Source organism: Ambystoma mexicanum, chromosome 1q, assembly GCF_040938575.1.
Source record: "Ambystoma mexicanum isolate Mex_15411 chromosome 1q, UKY_AmexF1_1, whole genome shotgun sequence".
NCBI classification, from domain to species: Eukaryota; Metazoa; Chordata; class Amphibia; order Caudata; family Ambystomatidae; genus Ambystoma; species Ambystoma mexicanum.
The window spans coordinates 513,676,346-513,690,480 of NC_090922.1; the positions used below are offsets into that span (position 1 = coordinate 513,676,346).

Here is a 14,135-nt window from a genome sequence, read left to right on the forward strand (position 1 = left end):
TAATTTATGCTGTTTTTAAAAGTAATTTTATGCAACTGTGCGATAATGACGAAGTTGGTTATATGTAAGTTAACTTTAGTTGAAGGTGATTTGTCTGTACTGTCTTTTTCTTTTATTTTGATGTGATACATTTGTGCAAGGTTTTAACTGGTTTTAAGGCTGAAGGCACAATACAAAATAATGATTAAAAAAATTGGGAAGAAGTCGCGCAGACAGTTAACAGTTATTCGTTGGGAGGGGAGTGATGTTTGGGATATATACAGACAGTAATAATGGTATGACACACATGTAACAGATGGTTGTCAGGATCTTGGTATACCAACAACTGTAAGCAAAATAAAATAAAATTGTTTTAAAAGGAAATTAAAAATAAAAATATCAACTTCAGCATTTGACTGCTTGACCTCGATAACCTCGCTGGAGGCAGAGGTTTCCTCTGGGCCAATCGACCTAAATGTTGATGGCTGCCCAGTGCTTGACACAGAGCTCCTTATGCACCTTCAGCTTGAAGCGCTTGCACGCCAGACACTGTGTTGCCTTGGACAGCAGCTTTTACACACTCTGTGTGCATTGCATCCTTTCAAGGAAATATCATGTTATAGTTGATGCAAAACTTAAATGGAGTGTTCCCTATGGGTAGTTGGAGAACTAATTGCAGCTGTAAGTATTAGGTGAATGGGTTTTAGAGCCAATCTAGTGCAAACTAATAACTACCATTACCCCAGGCTCCCTACAGTGCGCCTCATCAGCGGTTGGGTTCATCGAGTGTCATAGATGATTGGATTCAGCCTCAATCTCCTCAAAGTGGACGTTGCACCGGTTTCAGTAATGAAGAGGCACCGAATAACGCCATTGAGTGTGTGGATTTTTCTCAACTCCACTCACATGCGACCAACCGATGTCGGGAAAAAAACAGTGAGGACGTCGATATGCAAGAGATCATAGACACCCACACATGCAGGCAGTCCTTAATGTGTAGAGGTGTTGCTAGGGCTCGGCCCTGTCACTTATTTCTGAGCCCGGTACTTATTGTCTCAGACTCAATTGCATTATGATGTAGTGTTTTTGCAACTTCATTATTATAAATGTGAGTCAGTCAGAGTCGCACAACAAGCAACAGCAGTGTGCACTGGCCAGGGTCTCTGCATCTTGAACCAGCTCATTGTTATTCATGAAACGGTTGACCCAGGTGGGCAGGGCAGTGCTAGATATCAATTTTCATTGATAAACATGAGTTGGAAGACAGCAATCAAGGACGGGTGATTGTGCTGGCCATGCTCACAAAGTGCTCCCGTCAGCCTGCATGATATTCGTGCGGCTCCAACAGTGTAATAACCAGCAGCACCACCACAGCCGTCTGAGTTGACATCAACTCGGTAGTCACCATCCAACAGCACCAAAACAGAGGCAACACCAGGCAAAAGACCACCGCTGAAAAGGAGTGGCTGTCATTAGTGCCAACCTGAACAAGAAGATCTTGCTGCACTTTTTGACAGGCAAGTTAACCAATTCAGTAATGACTTTTCCTGAATTATTCAATCTGTTTACTAGAGGAGGTAAGCATGTTGCTCTTTTGTCTGTTGATACATGGTCAACATATTCTACTTCCCAACTAAAGAATCAGAGCCACATGTTAATGATGATGTGTTAAAGAAGCATGTATATATGTTTATTATTTCAAGACACAACTAGTATGTTATGCTATTTTATGTTATGTTGATTAGTGTCTGTAAATCGCACATATCACTTTGGTACAGCATCCATCACCTTACATGGTTGCAGCTTTAAATCCAAATATGCTGACACGATGGAGAATAGTCGTGGGTGGTAGCAACGGTGGGCTGGCAACTGCCTGCCTGAATGCGAAACAGGGGTGCTACAAAATCATTGGTCCCTGGCACTTATTTCTTTACAAATTAAGAACTGCATGTAGGATAGGGATAGTGTGACAGGAATGCCCGTCAATGCCCTCTTTTCGAGTTTGAAAAAACAATGCAATACCCCAAAGCAACCACAAGATGGCGCTTCTGCAAAGTATGTGCATCTAAGCATATTTACTAGCCTCAGAAAGGAAAGCCGAAGAAATAAAAAACACAATGCTCAGATGCGCTGAACCACCTAGCACAGGAGATAGCCCAAAGTAGATGGATCCCTGATGATGTAATTTCGGCTTCAATCGGGTTCTCCAAGCCCCCCGTTATATATGCACTGGGCAACCCTGTTGTGTCATCCACGGTATTCGCCACAAGGGACTAGGCACACGGAGGAGCTGTGTGAGACACGTCTTTTTATTATATAATATAATCACTAACTGTTGCCATAGAGGCATGATTTTTCTATGTTGAAAACCCAGATGTTCAGCAAATCGGGCAAAGTCCTGTCCACTGAATGGAGATGCATTGTCAGACTTCACTGTTCCCGGAACCCCGTGTGGCGTGAACATTTTGTCAAGCACAGGAATCACAGCATGAGCACCTGTGGAGTACACCAGATGAACATCGGGGCACCGTGGCATTTCATCAATGGCGACTAGCAAATACTTGGCATTCGCCAGGGGGCCAAACAAATCTACCACAACTTCCTCCCGCACATTTGAAGGCATTGCTGTAATTTTCATAGGACGCGCAGGACGCTACAGACTTGCACACTACACAGCTATCTAACATCTTTTGTATCCTGGCATCCATCTTGGGAAACCACACATTTGTCCTCAGTTACCCTTTGGTGGATACTATGCCCCTGTGCCCACCATGCGCAAAATCGATGACACAATCCTGTAACGACACAGGGATGACTATCCTATGGTCCTCTAGCAAAAGGCCTTGCGAGGACATAGACAGTTCATCCTTCATGAGGGCGAACATCTGCATCGCCTTCAGTTGTTCTTCCGACAAGCCCAGGGTCGATCTACTCGAATGTCGCCACCTCTCCGTCAGCACCTTCTCTTTGACCTGAGACAGCAGGACATCACTCTCCACTTCTTGAGGTAACTCCTGCAGGGTCAGCGCCTTTGGAAGCGCATTGCAGATGATGTAGTTAGCGTATTAATTCGCTTCCCACGTCTGGGAGTCTCCCTTGGCTGGCATTGGGAATCGAAGTCAGCAGGATTGTGGTCCTTCCCTGGGTTGTGTATGATATCAAAACTGTACTCCTGCAGATGGAGACCCCAACGAGCAATGCGGGGTACCATTTTGGTGCTAGGTTTCCCATATATGGTGCTAAGCACTTGATCAGTCACAATCTTGAATCTTTTCCCGTAGAGAAACAGATGGTAATGTTCACATGGCCACACACCAGCCAAACGTTCTTTTTCTGGCTGTTACTAAGCACACTCAGTAGAAGGCAGGTTACGACTGGCATACGCCATGATGCGTCTGTGCGAGTCAGAGCCCTGCTTGTACTGCGCCAAAATTACCCCATATCTGACGGGGCTCGCATTCACCGTCACCTCTGCTTCAAGGTCAGGATCGTAGTAGGCCATGCACTCAGCCGACGAAATACATGCTTTGATTTCACTGAAGGCGGCCTTGCATTCTCGTGACCAGTGGAATTATTGCCCTTGTCCTGTGAGTAATCTCAAGGGCGTGCTGACTGATACAAAATCTTTAACGTAGCTGGTACAGTAGCTGGCCATTCCCAGGAATGACCAGGCAGCTGAGATAGATGCTAGCCTAGGTGTCATGATCCTACATAGGATACGGCTGGAGGCCTTCACTGGAAATGATGTGACCAAAGAATTTTAGCTTAGACTTGCTAAACTCACATTTGTTAATGTTGAGCGTCAGATTCACCTCCTCTAACTCCATTCTGACGCCCCACAGCATAGCGTGTCGTTGTGCAACTCCTGATCGGCCCCAAATATTAAAATGTCATCGCTATAATTCAAGCAGTGGGGAATGTGCTGAATTATTTGATGTATTGCATTCTGGAAAATGTCTTCCACCGATGAGACGCCGACACTCAGTCTTTTATATCTAAACAACCCTATGTGGGTAGTGAACGTGGTGATATAGCGACTGTCTGGATGCAGCTTGAGCCGATATCCTTTATTAAGGTCCAGCTTTGAAAGCACCTTTTCACCATGCAGCAGGTGCATCATATCTGTCATCCTGGGGGATAAGTGTCGCTCTCTCTCAATGGCCTCATTCGGCACCCGCATATCAACGCACAAGGGTATTTACCCCCCATTTTCCTTTTTGGTTACAGGCACAATTGGAGACACCCATGGGGTTGGCCCCTTCATAGATTCAATAATGTCTTGATTAAGCAGAGACTGTAACTCCTCTTCCACCTGAGCCCGAATGTTGAGACAAATGCCTCTGTAATGTTGGGCCAACGGTTTGACATCTTTGTTGATGTGAAGCTTTATTTGTTTGCCCTTTAGGTTCCCTAACCCTTTAAACAACGAGGGAAACAGCTTTGCCACCATGTCCTTGGCACTCGTCGTACAAATAAATCAACTGGTACATGATGTGCACCAGGTCCATTTTTATGGCTGACTTAAAGCTTAGTATTCTCCCTCCCCAGACCTCCCCTTGGATTATGTAAATTGTCAGCATTTTGGATTTGTCTTTATATGAGCAGACAGATTCAAACATTCCTTGGCAGGGAAGTAGTGTGCTTGATCCATATGAATATATATCCATGTCGGGTGTCCTCAATTTGGTGGCATTTCTGAGACTAGCATATGTCTCTTAACTCATCACATTCACTGTGGCCCCTGTATCTATGAGGTATTCTTGCATGCTCCCCTCAATATTTTGCAGCAAGGTGGGGCTGTACCCAAAGGCTGTCTTATTACCAATAGCGTGGACATAACCCCTCTCTGCTAAACGACGTATCAGACTCTGGCTGATATTGAATCTTCTGACGCCTTCATTTCCGCTGCTGCTCTTTGTGTGTGGTGGCCCTCCTTCGCCCCTGCTGGACATTTGGAACTCTGAGGTGACGGGACATACCTGTCTCTATCATTTTCTCCAATAACTGTGAGACCTTTGATTAGGACTCAGCCGGCATTCTGATCTTCGGCCGGAGTATCGTCTTTCTGAGGGGTATTGACTATGTTTCACAGACTTACACATGGATCGAAAGTGATTTTCCTCGTCACGTGTGTCACATCAGGGTCCCATCGCGGGGCAAGTTCCTTCATGAGGAAAATCATATCCACATCTATAGCATTTTAGTGCTACTGGAGCTGGAACAGCCTGAGATATCGTTAATTTACCTAGGGATTCAGCTTGTATTCTAATGGCACCAGGCCATGTGCGCTAACATTAGAATCTCCTCTAAAAACCAATGTTTCTGAAGTAACTTTTTGCGAAACTCGTCCGATGCACATCCAGCGATCACTTGCGACCAAAGAGCTTCAGCTACTGAGTAATTATCAGTCACAATACTTCACTCTTTTCCTCAGCCGCATAATAAACATATCCAGCGTTTCATCCTTCTCTTGGTTGGTGGTGTGAACATGTGGCGTTCATAGTCCACGTTTCTAAGTGGGGCAAAATAAGCGTTAAGTGAGTCAATTACCCCTGTGTATGTGTCTGTTGCATCCTCCGGCATCTCGTACACCAAATGCCCCACTTTGGGACCGAGCAAGTGCATCAGAATACCTTGTAGGTATCTTTATTCTCGCAACCCTGTGACATCGACGTAAACATAGAAGTCTTTCAGCCATCTGGCCCATCGAGGCCCTAAACTGCTGGTGTCCGTAATGTCAAAAGGCGGCATGCCATGCAGCTGCACGTGCTCCTGACGCTCTTCAGTGCGGGTGGGCGTTGCTGGTGAAAACATGGCGGCTGTCATGGAGACCAGGGAAACCATGGACTCGTCCGTCGACATGGCGGGTGTCTTGTAGCCTCACACCTGTATAGATGGGTTTGAGCAACAGTGAGCGCCTTCACTTTCTTCTTTCCCAACCTGTCTGCTGGGCACACCCTGACAGGCTTCTCTAGACCACCAGATTTTTTTTCTGCCTACCCTCCGTCCCCCTTTTGGGAAAACCAAAGTTCTACGTCCCTGGAGGAAGGAACAACTAAAGAGTGACCCTCATGCTCAGGTTAAGTGTGGTTGCTCAAACTTTGTTATGTTGGCTTTGGCTTATTTTGGCCTTTTTCATTGGCGTCTCTCTAACAGTGTTCCTGTCTGGGAGGAGGCTTGCTTTTGCCGTGCATTTTTCATTTTGTTGATTGACCTTCAATTTTACTATTTCCACTTTCTATGCTGTCTAGTCCTTTTTTGAGGTGTTTCGATCTGTTGTCTGTATATTGACCATCACCATATCATTATATTGCATAATTTAATTAATTTTGTAAAGCACCTTGGGGGTAAGGCACTATAGAAGCAAATAACACAACAAAGCAAACAAAACGGGCATGTAGAAATGCAAACTTTGAGAGGTGTCCAGTACCATAGACGTGCCTGACGAAAATACAGAAACGGAATTGGCCAAAGACACAAGGGTGGTAAAGTAAAGGATGGGCTCAGGTAGACATAATTAAACAGGAGGAGATTCGGTCCAGAAGGCAAGGTAAACAAGTGTATACTCCAAAGATGATGTGCCTCGAAATGGGCAGAATCTTTTTTGTGGAGCACCAATCAGGGTTGCAGTACATTCTAATAATGCGCATACAAGGTGAACACACAATGCTTATTGGGTATTTTAATCCGCAAGTATGCGGACCCGGGCTCAAGCCCCTGTGTAATCTCCATTCTCCCCGGGCCCACTAAGCGAAGCAAACATCATAATGCAACATTACTCTCTAGGGCTGACTCAGAACACACATTTGGAGGACCCTACACTGGACTTTATGGAGGGATAACCCATATGTTCATCCCTGGAGTATAGGGCATGCTTCTTCAGATAAGTCAAATACGTACTATGAGGAAATACACAATTACACAATGCATATAAATACAATAATGGGTAAAAATGATCCCTACTTACTACAAACCTTAGTAGAAAAAGACAAACCTTAACAGGGAAGTAGTACACACTATACAAGTTGTCACATGAAGGAGTAAAAAGAGTTAAAGCGGTTTATAACAGTCACAAATGTGCCAAGTACATTAGAGATATGCAGCACTGGGTCTAAAAGGACTAAGCGATCCCACAAAATCCTGTGGCAACAAATACATACAAGTTAGCTACCATAGGATATACACAGTGAGTAACCTGCAGTGATTGAACATTCTAAAAAGAGATATAAAATCACCAACACACTCTTAACATTCTATTGATTGTCCTTGAAACCCCACAGCCCCAAGGGGGATCAGGTAAGAATGCAAAGATCAGGTAAGTAGCAGGTCAAGTCATTTTAGTGGAATTTTCAAAGTTTCCAAAGGTTTTCAAATAGGAACCAACAGGCTCAATTTAATAGGTCTTTCAAGGTTCCAAGTGAAAGGTAGATAAAGAGTACTATCGCCTGTTTGTACCAGGTGCCCATTTGGACACAGCGGGTATCCCATAGAGAGGAAAAGGTCAGAGGATGCAGACGCCTTGAGGCTGTCAACACTCTACAAATAACCAAAGCAGCGATTAGTGAGATAACCAACAAGTCGTACAAGCTCAAAACAAATCCCTCACTATCCCCTAGAGTTCGCAAACCAAAAGAGCTCATCATTGTAATGAGAGGATTAGACTTAGACAACAGTTTAATGTAAAATTTTATTGAAAAGCCACCCTCAAAACAGGGTGTTCCTTCCCTCCCCCACTCGAGGTGTTAGAAATATAAGTTCAATAAATAATTAAAATGATCAATAACCCAAAAAATTATAAATGTAGTGTTGTGCAATTTTGATTTTCCTGCAGGCTTAAAAGGCTAGCAATAGGGTTTCAAGATGGGTACAAATACATATGGGAATTATGATTTCACCCACACTTTTGATTTAAAATAAACACAGGGTGATTTAGCAGTTTGTTTTTCAGACGCCCCCACCCACTTTGGGATGTGTTGGGAAAGTCAGACAGAACAATTGGAATGATTTGGGGAATTTTGGATTTCAGACCCCCTCCACCCTCCACTGAAAGCCCTGTGTTAGGAGAAAGTTGGACAAAATGATTGGACTGATTTAAGAACAAAGACTCCCATCTTCCTTAAAGAAGTCGGAGTCAACAGGACAAAAAGAATTACCCAATTAAATTATAGGCTATAGTTTTTCAGCGCATACTGGGAAGTGAGCTTTGTTAATTTCAAATTTTAACAAAAATCACCCCGTAGTGTTCCACAAAATGGGAATTAATTAAATTCATCTTTTTAGTTAAATATGGCCTAGGATCAACACAGTTTTTCCAACCCGCCGACTATGAAGGGAAAGGATTTAATGCCAGCAGATTCCCCACCTTTTGGTTCCCAAGGCAAAGTTCTGCTTACATAGAAAGCCTCTGTTTAAAGTTCAGGACAGCCAGCTGCATATCAAGACCCTCTGGAAAGATAGGGCAGAGGCCTGGTCACTCCACTCTCAAGGATGGCTTCCCGCTCTGCATCATAGGACCCAGTCAGCGTTTAGGCCTTCCTAGCAATGGAGTTCCACCCAGATGCACTCTCAGCAACCCCCTGTTGTGTATCCTTGCAGTAGTCAGATCGTAAGTTGCAGCAGCACACTTTTGATAGCAAATTTCAACAGGCCTGTGCCTTCCTCCTAGTGCAGTCCCCCTCATATAGTAGGGTGGATACACCACATTTACAATATTGAGGAAGTACCCTGCCAGAGTTCTCGCAATTAGTATTGGACAGTTATCCTTCTCTCTCCTCCCCACTCCAGCCCCTCTCTACAGATTTGTTTAAGAGTCTGGAGCAGACATTTGGCTTAATTTACAAGTCCCATTTGTTCTCATGACAAATTTTTGGCAAAAACTAGTCATGTGGCAAAACTTCATAATTGTACTAATAACTGCCATAATATACATATTTTATGATTCAGCTAATCATGGGGAATTAAATAAGATGACAGGCAGGTCTGCAACATGCTGCACGGCCATGTGGAAGTTTTCTGGCATTTCTGTAAAAAGCATAACAGTTATGAATATGTAATTTATTAGCCATATTCCTAATATTATCCTCCACTCGTTCACTAACCCTTACATTTGGATAATTTTCAGATCAACCAGAAACATATATTAGATGGCCATTACTGTTCCCTGAGTCGCAGGTGGATGAATTTTATGTCTCCAAAATCACCTGGAAATTACCTAAAAAATGGTACATAAATGAAGAAAATCCACTGTATGGTCGCAAGAAAAAAGGTCTAAATGATAATAGTCCTTTTAAATTAATAATAAATCTTCATGTGGGGCAAATGGCAATTCCCCTGCCTACAGGCCATATTGTCTCACTGGGCTCGCCTGTAACCAGAGGACATGCATTACTCACCGTAATAGCATTTCTGATGATTGTATCTGCTTAGATTCACATGCTGTGCATATGGTCCGTCGAACAGCAGAGTATTGCATCTTCTCTTTTGGGGACCGAAAGGGGACGTCGGCATAGGCCTGTCTGTAACACTATCCCTATCGTGATGTGCAGTGTACCCAAAATCCCTCACGCGCCGAGGTCCCTCCGATTGTATTTTTTCTGCTATGTGGGAGCCCCAGGCTATTGTGAGTGAGTACATGAAGAGAGACAGTAGTAAGACGTCTATGTTCCTTCCACCCCGAGCGGGGAGGCAGGGAGGACGCATGTGAATCTAAGCAGAAACAATCATCAGAGATGCTATTACGGTGAGTAATGCATGTCTTCTGATGCTGGTTAATCTGCTTAGAATCACATGCTGTGCATAGACTAGCGAGCAGTACCCGGAGTTGGAGGTGGGTTATGAGAAGGAACAGTAGAACAAAGATGTCTTAATACTGCTTGTCCTACCTGAGAGTCTGTTCTAGAATGAGTGTCTAGGCAATAGTGTTTTGTAAAGGTGTGTACACAACTTCAGGTTGCCGCTTTGCAAATGGACTCGAGGGGAACATTTGCAATGAATGCTATGGAAGCCCCAGTGCCCCGAGTAGAGTGTGCTCTAGGCTTGAAGGGCAGTTCTCTCTTAGCAAGAGTGTAACACAGTATGATGCATTCGACAATCCACCTTGAGATAGCAGATTTATAGACTGGATCCCATTCTCTGCCAGGTGCCACTGAAACGAAAAACTGGTTTGTTTACCCCAGTGGTTTCATTCTTTCCAGGTAGAACATGACTGCCCTGCGCACATCTAGTGTGTGTAGGCTTCGTTCGGCCATGCTAGTGGGTTTCTGGAAGAAAGTGGGTAGTTCGATTGATTGATTCACATGGAACTTCGACGCAAATCTGGGATGAGTGCGCAGAACCACCTTATTCCTGTGGACTGTAAAAAAAGGGTCTAGAACAGAAAGGGCCTATAGTTCGCTAACTCTTCTTATAGAAGTGATAGCCACTAGGAAGGCTGTTTTTTAAGTAAGGTCTTTTAGACTTGCTTTATGCATTGGCTCAAAGGGAGATCCCATGAGTCTGGTTAAAACCACATTTAGATCCCATCCAGGAGCTGGGTGAGAAATGGGGGGATGGATTCCCTTAACCCCGTCCATAAAGGCCTTAATAACCGGTATTTTCCACCATTACACTTTTTGTTGTGATGTGGTGTAGGCTGAGAGAGCAGCAAGATGAACCTTTAGGGAATTGAAGACCAGTCCTGAGTCTAACAAATGGGTTAGGTACAGCACAATGTGTGTGGGTGAGCAATCGATGGGATCGAGACCCTTGGTATTACACCAGATGACAAAGCGTTTCCATTTACTGGAATAGCAATAGCGTGTGTTAGGTTTCCTAGCTTCCCTGAGTATGTCCATGCATCTCTGAGGGAGCTGTAGGTGTCCAAACTCTATGACCTCAGGAGCCAGGCTGCTAAGTTCAGAGTTTAGGGGCATGGGTGTATGCCCCCCCCCGTCCTGAGACAACATGTTACATGGGCAGGTTAGTTTTACTGATGGGGAGAGGAACATTTCCATTAGATGAGCGAACCAGGGTTGGCGGGCCCACATGGGAGCCACCAGTATCATAGAAACTGGTTACTAGTGCATCCTGTGCACTATCTTGTTGAGAAGGGGAGTCGGGGGGGAAAAGCGTAAACAAATTTCCCTGACCATGTTATCCAGAGTCCGTTCCCCTTGGTGTGGTTCTGGGGATACCTGGAGGCATAGTCTTGGCATCGGGCGTTCTCCTGAGTAGCAAACAGATCTATCTCTGGGATGCCCCAGTCTGCAAAGACGTTGGAGATGATGTCTTCGTGTAGACGTCATTCGTATTCTAAGGGCAGTGGGAACTCTCTGCTGAGCACGTCTGCCAGAAGATTGAGTTCCCCTGGAACTTGTTGGGACAACAGAAACATCTTGTGTTTGAGAGCCCACATCCAAATGTTTTGGGACAGCTTGGATAGCCCTGGAGAGTGTGTGCCCCCTTGTTTGTTTAGGTAATAATGGCTGTGGTGCTGTCTGTCAGGACCAGAACTGTCTTACCTTGTAGTCGAGTCTGAAAAGCTTTTAGTGCCTTGAACACTGCTAATAACTCTAGCAGATTTATATGGTTGGATGCTACTTGTTGGGACCACACTCCATGCGCTCGTCTGCTGAAGCAGGTGAGCCCCCCACCCAGTGAGAGATGCGTCTGTTGTGAGAGTGGCTTCAACTGCAGGGGTGGTGAAGGACTTCCCCCTTCAAAAGGTTTTCCCTCGACCACCACTGCAGAGAGAGAACGAGGGCTGGTGAGACAACTACCAGATCTTGCCATTGTCCGCTGGCCTGACACCACTGGCTGTTGAGCCACTCTTGCATGTGAGACATGTGCAGCCGCGCGTGGGCAACCAAGTATATGCATGACGCCATCATACCTAGCAGCCGTATGGCCTTGCGTACCGTCACCTCTCGACTGGCCACATATTGAGGGATCTGAAAAAGCATGTTCTGAACTCTCTCATTGGAGGGGAAGACGAGGCTGTCCTTTGTCCGTATTAGAGCCCCCAGAAATTGTTTTACTTGACTGGGGACTAGACTGGACCTCTTTTCGTTGAGAGAGAATCCCAGACTGAACAGAAGGTCTACAGTGTTCTGGGTGTTCAAAAAGCATGTGCCGTAAGAGTTCCCTGTTATGAGCCAATCGTCGAGGTAAGGGTAAACCGGGACGGATAGTCTGCGCAGGTGTGCTGCCACTACTGCCAGGACCTTTGTAAACACCCTTGGCGCCGAGGCAATGCCGAAGGGGAGCACCTTGCATTGGTAGTTCCTGTCCTCTATCATGAACCTTAGATATTTCCTGTGCTCTGGCAACATTGAAATATGAAAGTATGCATCTTTCATGTCCAGTGTTGCCATGTGCTGCCCCTGTTTCAACAGTAGGATCACTCCCTGTAGCGTTACCATACGAAACTTTTGAGGTTTTATAAATGTGTTCGCTGGGCGCAAGTCTAGAACAGGGCGCATGATGAGGTCCTTTTTGGGTACAAGGAAGTACACTGAATAAATACCCTTGTTTACCTGAAGAATAAGGATGGCTTCTACGGCGTCCTTTCCCAGAAGCATTTCCACCTCTTGAATCAGGATCTGTAGATGGTCCGGCGTGAGGCTTCATGATCGTGGCGGTCTGAACTGTGGTGGTCGGGCAATTCCATGCAGAACCCGTGGGCGACCATCTTTATGACACACTGGTCTCAATGTATCCCCTCCCATGCCGCAAGGAAATATGTTAAGCGCCCCCTGAACATAGTGACATGGGAGGGGACCTGGATCCGTTGGTCATTTCTGACCAGAGGCTGCGGCTCCTCTGGGGTTGGGGCCTCTGCCTTTGCCACGTCATTGACCCCTAGGTGGGTAGTTGGCAGGGCTTCCGGATGCTTGTCCACAATTCCAGTTTCCCATATTGTAGTTGTTTTGACCTGCACGGGATTGGCCTCGAAAGGACCGACGAGAACCGCCTCCCCTTTGGGGGGAAGGTTTCTGTGTTATTTGTTGTAGCGACTTAAGAGTATCGTGCTCTTTCTTGGCCATCTCCGGAGATTTACCGAAGAGATTCGTCTCTTATTTGGGTTTGTTACTAAGAGCAGCCTGTGTTTCAGGCTTGAACCCCGAGTTGCGGAGCCAAGCTTGAGTAGTGTGCCCTGGGCCAGGGACCTGCCTGCCGTCTCCGCAGTATCCAGAGTGTTTTTAATTATATTCTGATTCACCTGCCTGCCCTCCGCCATGATGGTGAGTAGTCTGGACCTAGCGGGTTCAGGAAACTCCTGGAGACCTACTTGTACAAGGTTCCATTGTGCGTCTGCATAACTAGCAGCAACGTGGTGTTATTTGCAATGCGTGTGGTGAACACAGCTGCCCGGGTAACACGTTTACCTAAGGCGTACAACCTTTTAGACTCCTTATCTGGAAGGGCCGCCCCCGTAGCAAGGGGTACCCCTGCCTGTTTCCAGGTGGTAGTGACTACCAAGGGGTCGGGGTGGCGTGGCCTTTACTATATTGAGGGTCAGTAGGAGAAGGCCGAAATAGTTTCTCCACTCTTGGATTCACTGCCCGGGTCTGTGCTGGCGTGACCAGGGCAGTGGCCAACCTTCTTTTAACAGAGTTCAGGCAAGGAATGGCTTGGCTTGAGGGGGGTTTCTCTTTGAGAATTACCTCCATGAAGTCTTGTTTGTTTACTGCCTCCTGGGTGGTGATCTTAAAGTGCTTTGCTGCCTTCCTTAAAATGGCATTGAAAGCCATTTGATCGTCCACAAGCAAGGCCGGGCGGGCAGAGTGGTAGGAGGGGAATCCAGGCATAGGACATCAGTGTCCTGATCTTGCGTAGGCAGCGCCCGTCTCCACTTGCTGGCTCTCCTCCAAGTTGCCCATGGCATCCGCCTGGTCATCAGTGTAGTCTTGTAGGAAGGAAGGGTCTTCTTCCTCATCATAGATGTCTAGGTAAGTGTCCATCTGGACCACATGTTCATGGTGGACAGAAGCAGAAGTGTCTTGAGAGTCAAGATTTTCAGGGAAACGTGAAGCCGACACCAAAAGAGGGTCTTCACGAGATCTCTTAGGGGAAGGATGCTCTGAACGCGAGACAATCCCTTCTAGGCGGTCCATGCACCCTACGAATTTTTCCCTGGTCCACTTAGACGAACCAGAAGGGGCAAAAGGTGGAAAAAT

The 14,135-nt window shown here is 45.8% G+C and overlaps 1 protein-coding gene across 4 annotated transcripts in view; it reads right to left on the reverse strand.

The window, feature by feature from the left end:
- LOC138530300 (guanylate-binding protein 1-like) overlaps positions 1 to 14,135 on the reverse strand; it is a 478,878-nt gene that overhangs the window by 102,901 nt on the left and 361,842 nt on the right. The window lies entirely within an intron of this gene.